This window comes from Rattus norvegicus, chromosome 11, assembly GCF_021556685.1.
Source record: "Rattus norvegicus strain SHRSP/BbbUtx chromosome 11, alternate assembly SHRSP_T2T, whole genome shotgun sequence".
Classification (NCBI taxonomy): domain Eukaryota; kingdom Metazoa; phylum Chordata; class Mammalia; order Rodentia; family Muridae; genus Rattus; species Rattus norvegicus.
This window is the reverse complement of record NC_141544.1, coordinates 70,312,148-70,326,465: the sequence shown is the minus strand read 5'-3', so window position 1 is coordinate 70,326,465 and position 14,318 is coordinate 70,312,148. Positions and strand designations below refer to the sequence as shown.

Sequence of the window (14,318 nt, the reverse complement as noted above, 5' to 3'; positions counted from 1 at the left end):
CAATCTCTTTTAGCATTATTTAAATTGTATGCATCAAAAGACATACAGTGTGATGTCATTAAATATATGCTGGATGCAACCATCAAATCAGAATAGGTAGGTAGGTTTCCACTGCTCCATTTCTCATTTATTTGATTTACTTTAAAGAGAGGGACTCGTGCCAACAGCCCAGACTGGTTTCAAACTCCTAATCCCAATGTCTCAGCCTCCTGATGCTGGGGTTATAGGCATGAGCCACCAAGCCTGATCTACATTTCATCTGCAATTTTCCGCACAGAGAAAAGCATCCTAAACCTGCTTTTGATTTTTATGCTTGCTCAAAATTTCCAGTTAAAAAGTTTACTTTGGGGTTGGGGATTTAGCTCAGTGGTAGAGCGCTTGCCTAGGAAGCGCAAGGCCCTGGGTTCGGTCCCCAGCTCCGAAAAAAAAGAACCAAAAAAAAAAAAAAAAAGTTTACTTTGGTCATTTGTACTGTAAAACACTACTGCAAGCTATCACTTCGTGAAGGCCTTTCTTATTCACCTCTTTTTATCTATTTAGCAGCTTCATCAGAAATGCAGATTTACTTCACTATGCATACCCAGAACCCTCTGCTTCTCTTGCCAATAAAACCTGAACTTTATTTAAATTTGGTAAGTCTACTAAGGTAATTTCAGTTCCATTAGCAATGGCTTGCTTGGGAATAGAGCATTTGGGAATGGTCTGACTAATAAAAGGCAAGAAAAATCTTTTAGGAAATTCTGAGTAACTTCTCTTCTTAGACGGCGACAGGAAAGAACACCTTTGGCAGCTGGTCATCTGCACGGGATGCTGAGCTGTAGCAATAGTGTGGGACGTAGAAAGGAGATAATTTGGGAAGGCAGGCTACCTTGCTACAGATGACAACATAGAAGAACAAAAAGTTCTGGGTCCTTGTTCCATTACTGATCACTTAATTGGTCAAGATAGCAATAAAAAAAGAGAATCTCAGGAATAAATATTTTATTTATACACATTTCATAGTATCATTAAAAAAGAATGAATAGATTAGGAGGTAAACTCAAGGTCATTAGTGAAATCATTTATGAAAACTAAACATTCTAAGGAAATGTGTAGACAAAGCTGGGAGTCAAAGAGAAGAGAGAAGCACAACAAAATTCCAGGAGGAACGGCTGGTCTAATGGAATCAGGGAATACGATGACAAACAAGTGTGTGCACTCCTACAGGCACACACACACACACACACACAGACACACACACACACACACACACACACACACACACACACACACACACACACACACACAGAGTAATTTAAAAAGAGCTGGCAGTGGTGCTGCACGCCTTGAATCCCAGCACTTGGGAGGCAGAGGCAGGTGGATCTCTGTGAGTCTACAGAGTGAGTTCTAGGACAGCCAAAGTTACACAGAGAAACCCTGTCTCGAAAAACCAATAAAGAGGTGGATGAATAATATTAAAAAGAAACTAGAAAGCAAAAGCGAAGCTGCTCAGGGGTTGGGGATTTAGCTCAGTGGTTAGAGCGCTGGCCTAGGAAGCGCAAGGTCCTGGGTTCGGTCCCCAGCTCAAAAAAAAAAAAAAAAAAAAAAAAAAAGCGAAGCTGCTCAACCAGTGCCCGTCTTTACTGCTGGACTGTAACTGCCAGGAGAGCAGGACGACACCTGCTTGTGTCATAAAGCAGACCAACTGTGCACACAGGACACAGACACCATACATTAGTTAGTCACAGTCTTGGCTGAAGCATGAGTGAAACAGGAACTCCTATTCACTGAGTGAAAACTGATAGCCCTTAAAAATGCATGGAATACAGCTTGGCCTAATGCCCAATGACCGAGATTTTTAAAATCAGCACTTCCCTGAGACCAAACTGAAGCCAAGTATTACCACAGAAGAAACTTCTGAAATAAAAGGTATTATTAAACATCCCAAAATATTAGTTATGTTAATATATTTATTAACTATATTAACCTATTAAAATTTAAATGTTATATTTTTATTAATAATTCTAGTGGTTTAAAATATTAGCTAGAACAGAAATAACTACAGTAAGTGCAGAGTCTAAAATCTATTATTTGGATTAGCATTACTTAAAAATTTACACTCGACTCAAAAAATGTAAAATGTATACATAGAAAAATGAACAAGTGACTTTTGACAAAAATGTAAGTTTAGTAGTGAACTACTGTCTCTTCAAGAGGTAACAGTAGAATAAACAGTTGTGCACACGCAGAAACCAAAACCAAATACTTCAACCCATCTCGGCATTATATAAAAATCAACTGAAAGTGGATGGTAAGCCTAGATGTCAAACCTATAACTATAAAATGTTCCTTGAGAGCCTGAATTAGATAGATTTAATTTATATAACAAACAAATAGCAAACTGACAAATTGGGACTTTAGAAGAGTAAAGTACTTTACTTTTCAAAAGCTATTGTTAGAATAAAGGAAGTTAGCAATTGTGAGGAAATGTTTATAAAGCAGAAATATCTTAATATAGTTGTAGAAAAGCAAGGTTTTTTTTCTGTATAAACTTATTTTCCAATTTTTCTTTAGTATTTTATTAAAATAGACTTCCTTTCCTCTCCCTCACCTACTCAAAAGCACCCCCTTAGGAAAGTGACTCTCAGTACTCATGAACAAGAAGATAATGTAGGCTAGTGAGACAGCACAGCAGAGAAAGGCACTTGCCACCAAGTCTGCTGACCTGAGTTCAATCCCTGGACAAATGTGATGGAAGGGGAGAACTAACTTTCCAAAGTCATCCTAAGCCTTAAACACACACACACACACACACACACACACACACACACACACACACACACACACACACACACACACGACAAATAATGACTTTAAAAGGTGCTTTCTATCACTGACCACTAGGAAAGCACGAGTTAAAACCAGGATGCTCAGGCTAAGATTTTAAGATAGTATTAGTAAGGGTTAGAATAAGGAATTTGGCATATAATGCTGGTAAGAAGTCAGGCATAACTTTAACCCCAACACTTGGAAGGCAGAGGCAGGTGGATCTTGGTGAGTTCAAAGCCAGCCTGGTCTACAGAGCAAGTTCTAGGACAGCCAGGGCTACAGAGAAACCCCTATTTGAAAAAAATCAGAATAATAAAAATATCTTGGATAAGGACTTAGGAAGATCCTACTGTATTCTCAGGCATAAGATTTTGTCTTACAACACAGGCTATGTGCTAAGACTTTGGTTACAAACTTGGTATAGTAGAGTGGTTGTAAAAGACAGAGACAGAGTAAGAAGGACTTCTTGTTTTGTGCTGCTCTTACTTAAGGTAGTATTAATTGTAATTTTTACCCACAGCCTAATTATCTCTATTTTTGGCTGTTTCCTCAATCGTTCATCTTCCCAGGACAATGTCCTGGGAAGGATGAGATCATGTTTAAAACAAACACAGATGCATATCAATGAACAATAGCAGGTTCTGTCAATGTACATTCCATTCAATCCCTTAGGTATTTTCCCTGAGACCTGAGTAGATTTAAGTTTCTGCTTTGGATCACATCAAAGACTTTGGTGTCAATCAGCCTACCTGCCACTTAGACTCTAAAATGTGTTACATTTCAAATAATTTATGGAGCTTGTAAATACTGTGACCGACGTCTCTCACTAGCTCACTGTATCACCTAAAGCTGGGGTTCAAGGGCTGCTGAAAACAAGCTGCCATGCTCGGTTCTCTACAGTAGGTAACTGAAATACCTGACGCAATCCTTCCATACATAAAATCAGGGCCTTTCACAGTTGTTTACTAAGAGTTACTTTTTACTCTTTGGGCAATAAAAAATTCCAATTTCAAATAATGAAACGCCAATATGAATCAGACAAGTAGCACTTTAAGTTGTAACCAGAATAAAAGTCATAAACCTGTCTTATTCTCAAATTATATTGCTTCTGTATGAATAAATGTGTACTATCACAATGGTAGATCATACACAATCCAGGAAAGCCAAAGTCATCCAACAATTCAGTCTTCTAAATAGTAAACCTAAATGACAGATTCAAGCAAATTACTGAGGACAAAGAAACTTCTGTGCATCGCTAAATTAAAGAGCAACATGGTGATATCTACCAAAAATTAAAAGTGTCACTCTTACCATTCTGGAAATCAGTCTGGAGGTTCCTCAGAAAATTGGACATTGAACTGCCTGAGGATCCAGCTATACCTTTCTTGGGCATATACCCAAAAGATGCCCCAACATATAAAAAAAGACACGTGCTCCACTATGTTCATCGCAGCCTTATTTATAATAGCCAGAAGCTGGAAAGAACCCAGATGCCCTTCAACAGAGGAATGGATACAGAAAATGTGGTACATCTACACAATGGAATATTACTCAGCTATCAAAAACAACGAGTCTATGAAATTCGTAGGCAAATGGTTGGAACTGGAAAATATCATCCTGAGTGAGCTAACCCAATCACAGAAAGACATACATGGTATGCACTCATTGATAAGTGGCTATTAGCCCAAATGCTTGAATTACCCTAGATCCCTAGAACAAACGAAACTCAAGACGGATGATCAAAATGTGAATGCTTCACTCCTTCTTTAAATGAGGAAAAAGAATACCCTTGGCTGGGAAGGGAGAGGCAAAGATTAAAACAGAGACTGAAGGAACACCCATTCAGAGCCTGCCCCACAGGTGGCCCATACATATACAGCCACCCAATTGGACAAGATGGATGAAGCAAAGAAGTGCAGACCGACAGGAGCCGGATGTAGATCGCTCCTGAGAGACACAGCCAGAATACAGCAAATACAGAGGCGAATGCCAGCAGCAAACCACTGAGCTGAGAATAGGTCCCCCGTTGAAGGAATCAGAGAAAGAACTGGAAGAGCTTGAAGGGGCTCGAGACCCCATATGTACAACAATGCCAAGGAACCAGAGCTTCCAGGGACTAAGCCACTACCTAAAGACTATACATGGACTGACCCTGGGCTCCAACCTCATAGGAAGCAATGAATATCCTAGTAAGAGCACCAGTTGAAGGGGAAGCCCTGTGTCCTGCTAAGACTGAACCCCCAGTGAACTAGATTGTTGGGGGGAGAGTGGCAATGGGGGGAGGATGGGGAGGGGAACACCCATAAAGAAGGGGAGGGGGAGGGATTAGGGGGATGTTTGCCCGGAAACCGGGAAAGGGAATAACACTCGAAATGTATATAAGAAATACTCAAGTTAATAAAAAAAAAAAAGTGTCATTCTTTTTTCATGCAGCTAGTCCATTCCTAGGAATTTACTCTGTGCACAACAAATTTTATTAATATTCATTATAGTACTTTCTTATGCAAAGGTTGGAATATTCCTTAATATGGAGACTAGGGAGAGTGAAATGACTAAGGCCTTGTAAGCCTAGTAACCTGGGTTTGATTCCCATATCCTATATAAACATAGAAGGAGAATCAACAATATAAAGACTAAATAACTTATGATGGAATCTGTTTGCTTAATGGCATTAAAACAGTAATAGTACTCCCTGAGTTCAATTTACAAGTTGTGAGTTATAGTACTGAACATTTAACCATCACATGCAATTTTCCTCATTTGATGAATGGAGATAAAAATAAGTGCCATCTTAGAAAGGTGCTGAGAGGCTACAATGAGTAATTATAGCCAAAGTGAAAAAGGCCTTGGCACTTGTGGTGGCACATGCTTGGGATCTGCTGAAGAGGTAGGTGTGGTAGAAGGATCGAACAAGGGTCTGGACAAGGAGGAAGCTCCTGGCACTGTCCATATGACGATGACGATTCACCAGTGCAATGACTCAACTAGCATTTGAGAGGAAGCTTTAAGTGCATCAGTGTGGGATGTCTGTTCAGTGAAAGAGGGAGGCTGGGGGGGCTGGGGATTTAGCTCAGTGGTAGAGCGCTTACCTAGGAAGCGCAAGGCCCTGGGTTCGGTCCCCAGCTCCGAAAAAAAGAATCCCCCCCCCAAAAAAAAGAGGGAGGCTGGGATACTACTCACATGGACTACCGTTTATGGACGAATCATAGGTGGGGGCTAGGAACAGGCAAGAGAAACGTCTGAATAGTAATTTTCACCGTGCTTATACATGTATTACCCACTTAACAAAAGAATTGTAAATTTTTGTACAGCTTTTAATATAGCACCTGCATACACGCACATGCACACACAGAGAGACTGACATATAAATATACAATCAAAATAAAATGGTAATAGAGGAAAAAGTACAAGCAGCAGCATGAGATATAAAAACTGGCATTTTAAGTATGTGACAAACTGAACTCCAAACCATCTGCCATTTCCTACCATGGGTTTGAGCAATGCCTCCACTTCTAATTACCAGAAAATAACTGAAATCAAGATGTGTGCAGTGGCATGCATTTGCAAGCCCAGCAATTGGGAGGCTGATGCAATAGGGGCTCACATTTGAGATGAGCTTGGGTTATACATCTAGACTCCATTTCAAGATAAATAAATAATCAAAAATGAATTAATTGCAAAGAGTTTATTTGCTTTTTTAAAATGTTAAGTTTTTTCACTTTTATTATGTGTCTGTGTTCCTGTGTGGGAGTAGCGCATGTGTTTGGCAGAGCTGGTGAAGACCAGAGAGTGTTAGATTTCCTGACCGGGAGGTATAGGTAGTCATAAGCCACCTAACATAGGTGCTAGGAACAGAATACAGACTCTCTACAGAAGCAGTACACACTCGTAACCCTGATATATGTCTCTGATCAAATCCCCCAAACTTCGCTTTATTTAAAGTTTTCTTTTTTTTTTAATTTATTTATTTCATGTATATGAGTACACTGTAGCTGTCTTCAGACACACCAGAAGAGGGCATCACATCCCATGACAGATGGTTGTGAGCCACCATGTGGTTGTTGGAAATTGAACTTAGGACCTCTGGAAGAGCAGTCAGTGCTCTTAACCGCTGAGCTATCTCTCCAGCCCTATTTGAAGTTTTCTTAAAGAGAAAGTTAATCTTTTAATCTAGTGAACTACAAGGGACTTTTCTCACAGTGATTATGTCATATGATTAAGTCAGGTGACAGAAACTGTACTTGTGTAATATGCTTTACACTTCCAAGGCATAAAACATTTTGCAGCATTAAATACTAACACCGAAAAGAATATGCCAATTTGAGCCTTATTTGGTGATATTTATCATTTTTTGGGTATGTTTTTACAACGACTCCTTCTAGGTGTCACACATAAAATTAAGAATGCATGCAGTTACCAGGATACTTTATTTACTTCCTCCTCCAATAACTAAGACTAAATATATGTCAAGTATCTTCATGCCTAGTCACTTCAAATACTATTTTTCATCTTGTTAATTCTTCTTTAGCCAAGCTGGCCTTCTGTTTCTTTTTAAAAATGTAAATTGTTTTGTTTTCCACTACTTTCAGAAAGTGTTCATTGTCAAATGGGAACCACGTCACACGGAATGCTTACCCGGCCATTCTGAAGCAACCACTGAGCATCTGAGTACGGTCCTTTCCTGTGATTCACTGTACATACAGACATGTGCAAACATGTACGCATATCTTACTGTGGATACTCTCTACCTCTTTGTCCTCTCTTTTTTTTCTACCTCTCCTCTTTTCCAGTGTTAACAAGATACACAAAACTCATGTCTTACATATGGCTTTATGAAAACAATCTTATATACATTTTCTTGTATTTTACCTTTTCGCATAAGGAACATATTGGAAATCCTCTCAAAATATATTTAGAAATACTTCCAAGTTACCAGAGAGATTCAACTCCTACTACTGAATGCTTCAGAATATGACTGCCATAATACGCATAATACTTCTACTAGTCGGTGTTCCCCTATTCCCAGGATTTTGGCACTGCCAACATTGTGGCAGTCAACGTCCATGTCGACATGTTCTTGCTTGCTTACTGATGATTTTAGTTCATGGAGACTGATGAAAGAATACATACATTTCTAATACTAACTACTACTGTTTGCTTACCAAACCAAACCAAACCAAACCAAACCAAACCAAACCAAACCAACAAGGAAAGTCATTTCTCTACTAGCATTCACGGGGAAATCTTTCCCCACATATCCCTGCTAGCATGGTTTAGCATTTAATTTTTACTAGCCAGAGACATAGCATTTCACTGTCACTGTATCAATTGGTAGTAAGGTTATAGTTTTCACATTTGTTAAGCTAAATGTTAAATGTTTAAGCTTTTTCTTCTGTGAACTTCAGGCCACATCCTTCTCTATGTATGGTCCTAACTGGTGGACTTTTTACACTTTATAAGATTTTTTACAAATACTAACCTGTTAGATATATTGCAAGTGTTTTCTTTTAAGCATTTGTTTCCATTTCTGCTACAAAATTCTATCTATAGAGTTTCAAAGACTACTTTTTCCTTCCCTTCCCTTCTCTTTCCTAATTCAGAGGTATTCCTCTGTGGTTTAGGTTCTATGTATATATAAAATTTGACTAATATTTTAAATATCTATTTACATTTAAGTTGTAGACAAATTGATTCAGTTATGTTTACCACATAAATGTGCCTCCCCTCCACACTTAGTCTCACTTTGTCATAATTGGAATTTCCTTATACATTCACATACACACATATTTACATATATATTTGAAATAGGATCTTATGTAGCCCAGGTTGACCCTGACATCATCTGGGGATGACAGGCATGTGCCACCATACATGCTTTAAGTGGGTTGAGGACAATACAGGCATGTGCCACCATACATGCTTTAAGTGGTGCTGAGGACAAACTAGAGCTTAGGGCATGTTATGCAAGCACTCAGCACTGTACTTCTATTTCTTAGAAAATTTCATACTTATGTATTTAAGCCTAACAGTATATATACAAATAAATAAACTACTGTTATATGAGTAAGCCAAAGCATTTTCATAAGGTGTTAATGCAATTTTAAAATGAAAGAATTATTTCAATGTTTACATTTAGATTAGACTTAATAAACTTTAGCTGGACCTGGTGGCAAAGGCCCATGATATCACTACTTGGGAGGATGAGGTAAGAAACTAGCAAAGACGAGGTTTCGCTAGGTATGGAGCATGTTCAAAGTGAGTCTGGACAACTTAGGGGAACCTTGTCTCAAGATATGAAAGAGACCAGATGTCAGATGTGGCGGTGTATGCCTCTAATTCCACAGCCGAAGCAGGTGGACCTCTGAGAGTTCAAGACCAACCTGGTCTATGTAGCTAATTCTTGGACAGCCATAGCTAAATATGGAGACCCTGTCTGAAGAAACAAAAATTAACCTGAAAATAGCTACAATATACCACGAATAGCTAAATGTTAATGTAAATGGCTGTCACCACAGCAACTAAGTTTTTAGTGAGCAGGTAAAGATAAAGAAGTGCTAATCTAAAGATATAACTCCATATATTTATTCACCATATTCCATATCTATTATATATAATGCTGTAATTAGGCTTTCCCTTCTCAATAAGAAAAAGGAAAATAAAAAGCATTACTGATCACAGATTATTTACCAATACACATAAAAATGAATGAAAATACACTTACTATATCCCAGTTACTCTATAGGGAACTGACTTTAATACAAATATTCAATTATTTCTTAAACTATTTTCCTTATAGTATTTTTGTCATGATTAACAAAAAATATAAACTTGAAAAGCTCTATTTCAATTATTATTTTATTTACTCATACTTCCCATGCAAAACCACTAATCCTTGTGAATCACTAAAGAAGGAAAAAATTCTTACTCTAGTTCATGTCCATACTGTTTCTTATATTGAACAAACTTTAAGAGTGGAGAAATAGTTTCCTAAAAACGATTCCATGCATTAATGATCATAAACATTGAAAAAATTAACATAAAAAACCCAGTGAACTATAGCTAAAACCAAAATAAGGGAATTATGCTGCTATTCCTCAGCTCCTACTAATTACTAAGCAAGTTTGGAGTCTGTCAAAGCCAGATATTCTGGCACTAGAGTCTGCAGTCCAGCCACTTGGGAGGCTGAGGCACACTGACTAGCCTTAGTCTGGTGGTTTGAGAACAATATGAGTTACAGCATGGCTAGCTTCAAAGAACATGCCCAGAAAAGTTCTTTTGGCTCTATTTTTCCACGATAGACTCATTTCAAATTTTAGTCCATTCCCTGCAACAGAAACCTTTTGTGCAAAAACGTTTTGTTTTTTGTCACTCTTGTAGGGCACTGTATATCTCTCCTAGAAGTTCAGGGTGTATGACTGAAGCATGTCGTTCAATTAGTGAGAACTTCTGTTGGTGGAGTGGCACATATCGGTAATCCAGCACTTAGGAAACAGACAGGAAGAAGACCATGATGAAAGCTAGGCTTGACCTCCGTTTAAAAAAAACTTATAAAGTATGTACTAACCACTGTAGACTTATGATCTACCTTGATAATACCTACGGGCTAGATTTAAACAGAAAGAGACTTCATTTTAAGTGCCCAAGGTCAGACAGTTAATGATAGGGAAGGCTAAAACCTAATCCCAGGCCTCTGTGATTGGGAAATCTATTCAGGAAAAGTTTGAGTATACTAAGTTACGCTCACTGCCATCTAGCTTTCAAACTACTCTCAAATTGATTATCTAGGCTTATCTCATTCACAATACCCTTGGGAGGAAAGTTTCTTAGTATGGAAGCCTGAGGTTTCCAGCATCGGCTGCACTTAAGAAGGCACATGACCAAAATGGAGGCACTGAATGAAGATCCTCTAACATTAGGGCTGAACCATAGGTCTTACCATTATCAGTAAGCGCGACACGCTGTGGAAACAAGGTGCTTACTGAATTAATAAAGTCCACACAGGCTCATATCTACTCTATTTAGGATTTGGAAACTTGGACTGAGAAGTTAATACTTAGTGCACAGCCTTTAGGGAACTATAATTCGTAACAATTAAGGCAGTTTAATTTCCTTTTTAATCATTCAACGCTTATTCAATAAACGACCCATCAGGGCCCTCAGTATTCTGTTTGCTTTAACAGGGCCTCTTCTATCCACTTCAGCATCCTTGTGCAGAAGATATAACAGAGACAGATTGTTCTTTAACTGCAGGGAGGTTTACTGAGGAATACCCCAGCTACCAAAAGTAGCCTATATGGAGAAGTAAAGAAATACAGAATATTGGGTATATCAGCCTAAAGGACTAATTGGCTACCGTGGCCCAAAGGAAAGGACACACGTTCACTGGTGACACCCTGCAAAGACAGGGTAATTAAGGGAGATTTCAGAGTAAGAAATAAAGGGCGTTGGGGCCCCAACCCTTAAATTCTCTCTTTCCCCCTCCTTCCCTGTCTCTCCCTTCCCCCATAGGCCTTCTCACCTATGAAACAAGGTCTTACTTTGTTGCCCTGGCTGGCCTAGAACCCACTTTGTAGACCAGGCTGGCCTTCAACTCAAAGAACTCTGCCAGACCCAGTGCAGAGATTAAAGGAGGGAGCCATTATACCCAGACCCACACAGAAATCTCATTAATATCAGAAATGCCTTCCAGCGCTCAAACCATCTGTGTGTATACAGCATCAAATTCTTCTTTAATATTTACTCTCCTTAGCTGTTTGGTTGCCAATTCCAGATTTGCTAATCCTCCCGATTTCATTAGAAGTCTAAGGTACTGCTTTCTTGAGTTCCCTAAAACTGGAGCAATTAACTGTGAAATAAAACTGCAGACTCATCCAGCCTTTCTTATGAACTTCTCCTCCACCAGGACTCAGTGCTTTCAAACTGGGTTCCTCCAGCCCAGTACACCTGCACAGAACTGGTTTGGACTTTTAAAACACGAAGGAATTCTGTTTATTTGGTGGAATGTCACATGGGCATGAAGCAGTGCCAATTTTTTTTCTCTCTCACTTTGGAGGAAAAATGATGGGTAAAATTATATTTCAGGCTGAGGAGATGACTCAGTCGTGAAAGCACATGCTTTGCACATATGAAAATCTGAGTTCAGCCTCCCAGGTGGCCATGTAAAAGTAAAGTGTGGTACTGTGCCTTTAACCTCGGTGCTCAGGGCAAAAGACAGAAGAATCCTTGGGGCTGAATGGCCAGCTAGGCTCCTGAATCAGTGAGTCAGGTTCAGTGAGAGAACCTAGCTCAAAAAAGGGGGGTTGAGGTGGGGAGAGCAACAAAGGAAGGCACCTCTGGCCTCTACGTGCAGGAACAGACACAAATAAAAATGTCAACAAGTGAATGGTTCAACCAACTGTGGTGCCATCCATACCACAGAATGATTAGCAATGCAAAGGAACAAACTATTTAAGAATCTATATTTAAGCTTGTTATAGAAACATACCTATTGTCTAGTCTGGATCACAAGCACACAATGGTAATTTGGGCAATGCAAAATCATTAAGGCAATATTTTAGTAAGAAGTAGCAAATAGGCCAGTCTTTCTATCTTGTTAAATTGTTATCAGTTTAAGGTTTTGGCTTTTAGCTTTTTAAACAAAATCTGATAAGAAAATTTGGAAGGGGATAAAAAAGAGCACCAATCACTGTAAGATAATCATTCCATCCTTTTCCTATTTTTTTTTTTCTTTCTAGTATGAGGACTGGGTGAAGAGCCTCGAGCATGCAGTGGAAGCAAGAACCATATCCCCAAGTCCTCAGCAGATATTAAAAAATAGATTCCTCAATTACATTGCATAGAACTGAGATTTAACTAAAAATCTTATTTCACATAAGAAAATGCATTCTTTAGGTTATAAAAGTCAAATCTCTGATTTTGTAAGGCCTTTGGATTCAAAGCAATGAACTTTCTAAGCTTGTAGCACAAATAAAAGAGTTTAGCCCCAAACTGAAGAACATTCCTTTGGTCAAGTGCATTGTTTGAGGTGAAAACATTGGCTACTATGGTGCATATAAAATGGAGTACAAAGGGTTGGGCAACCCTAAGCAAAACAATTTCTGTACTTTTCACAAAATATTATGCACTCAAGTCTGAGAAGGGTCACTTGAATCTCTTTAACAAATGCAGAAGTGAATTAGGAACATAAGCATTTCTTCACAGATTTAAACTGATTGGGAAGGGCATAACTTGTAGGATTTAAAAGAAATGTCAAAAAGGAATGACCCACAGTCAGTAATGTCTAGACTCTCCTTGCCTTTAAATTATAGGCAAATAGATTTGGATTAATTATGTTTTCAGCTTGATCAGTTTCCAAAGAATTACTTCCCCTTCGGGAAAACCTCGTCACTTTCCTGTAAACTAGTCTGGGTCTCCAGCCCAAAAAGGTAACACCATCTTTCATCGCCTTCCCATTCAACTGAGACTGTCGCATTACCAACACCCTGTTCTGAGGATTGTACAACCTTCTTCTCTCCGAAGAAATAAGGCCCGTTCTTACCCTTCCAGTCTCATCCAAACACTCACTAAACCTCTCCTGCAAGGATGTCGGACAAAACCCTTAGAATCACTGAGAACGCACATTTGTGGGGAAGCCCTTCAGTGTGACTGCAGTGAGGGCCATATCAGTGACATTCCCTACTAAGCCTGTCTCACCGGAGACGCCTCTGCCTACAGGGGTTTTCCTCCATTCTGATCAACCAGGCCAAGGCCTTTGCCAAGGAAGGAGCTTTGGGGAATGGGACCCGTCGTTTGCTGCAGACCCCCAAGAAATGGCTAAAACAATTCTACCACCTGAATCAGCCCCAAATGCTCTAAAGAAGGAACCATAATGGCCGCACTCGCTCTCAACACAGGGAAAGGTGGGCATCATAATCCCTCGTCGTGGACTAAGGTGAAGGGTCAGGGGTCCAGCAGATCTAGAAAAATGAGCTCCTCGCTCATGCAGGAGGACAACGCGAAAGGAGCCCCAAGCACCGCACGCCGCGGTTCACACATCCCAGTGTCTATATACTCTCACCCCACCCCGTCAATCGTTCCCACCAGCCACCAGTTACCTGTCGCACCTCACCTGCCCGGGCTCGCAATGCAGAATCTGTACCTAGACCGGACCCAGAGGCTCTGTCACTGAGAGAGGGGAAGTCTTCAGCTGCAGGAGGCGGGTCAGCCCTAGCTAGTCATGTGACCTCAAGCCCCACCCCGCTTCCCCTCCCCAGGCACGCTGCGTCTCGCAGGCTTGAACCTTTGCGGATTGCTTGGATGTGAATGGTTCCGCGATTTAGGAAAAGCGTTATTTTCTTTTTCACAATGACTGGGTTATATAAACTACAGTACAGAAAACGAGGATGGCAAGGGTTAAAGTGCATTGCTAAGGAAGTGACGCTGAGTCACGCTCTAGGGACCGGAAATGGCGATGAGTCCCGCCTCTAAAGGCCCCAGTAAAATCCTGGCTGGAAGGCATAAGCCTATCACGT

General features: G+C 39.8%; 1 protein-coding gene and 1 long non-coding RNA gene across 5 annotated transcripts in view; one reads left to right on the top strand and one right to left on the bottom strand.

The window, feature by feature from the left end:
* Atp6v1a (ATPase H+ transporting V1 subunit A) overlaps positions 1-14,006 on the bottom strand; it is a 53,104-nt gene extending 39,098 nt beyond the window's left edge. The window contains exon 1 of one of the 3 annotated variants that reach the window (NM_001108318.2): positions 13,916-14,006. The gene's annotated coding sequence lies outside the window, so the exon portion shown is untranslated. Of the gene's footprint in view, positions 1-13,901 lie in introns of all 3 variants that reach the window. The other 2 variants (XM_087576893.1, XM_087576895.1) reach the window with 2 other exon arrangements.
* Positions 1,729-12,805, top strand: LOC120095658 (uncharacterized). Of its 2 annotated transcripts, none has more exons than XR_015633449.1 (3): positions 1,729-1,908; positions 7,398-7,476; positions 12,543-12,794. It is a non-coding gene; the product is annotated as an uncharacterized LOC120095658 (long non-coding RNA). The 2 variants fall into 2 exon arrangements; XR_015633448.1 differs by having other exon boundaries at positions 1,730-1,908; positions 7,398-7,525; positions 12,543-12,805.
* Positions 14,007-14,318: the final 312 nt, after the last annotated feature.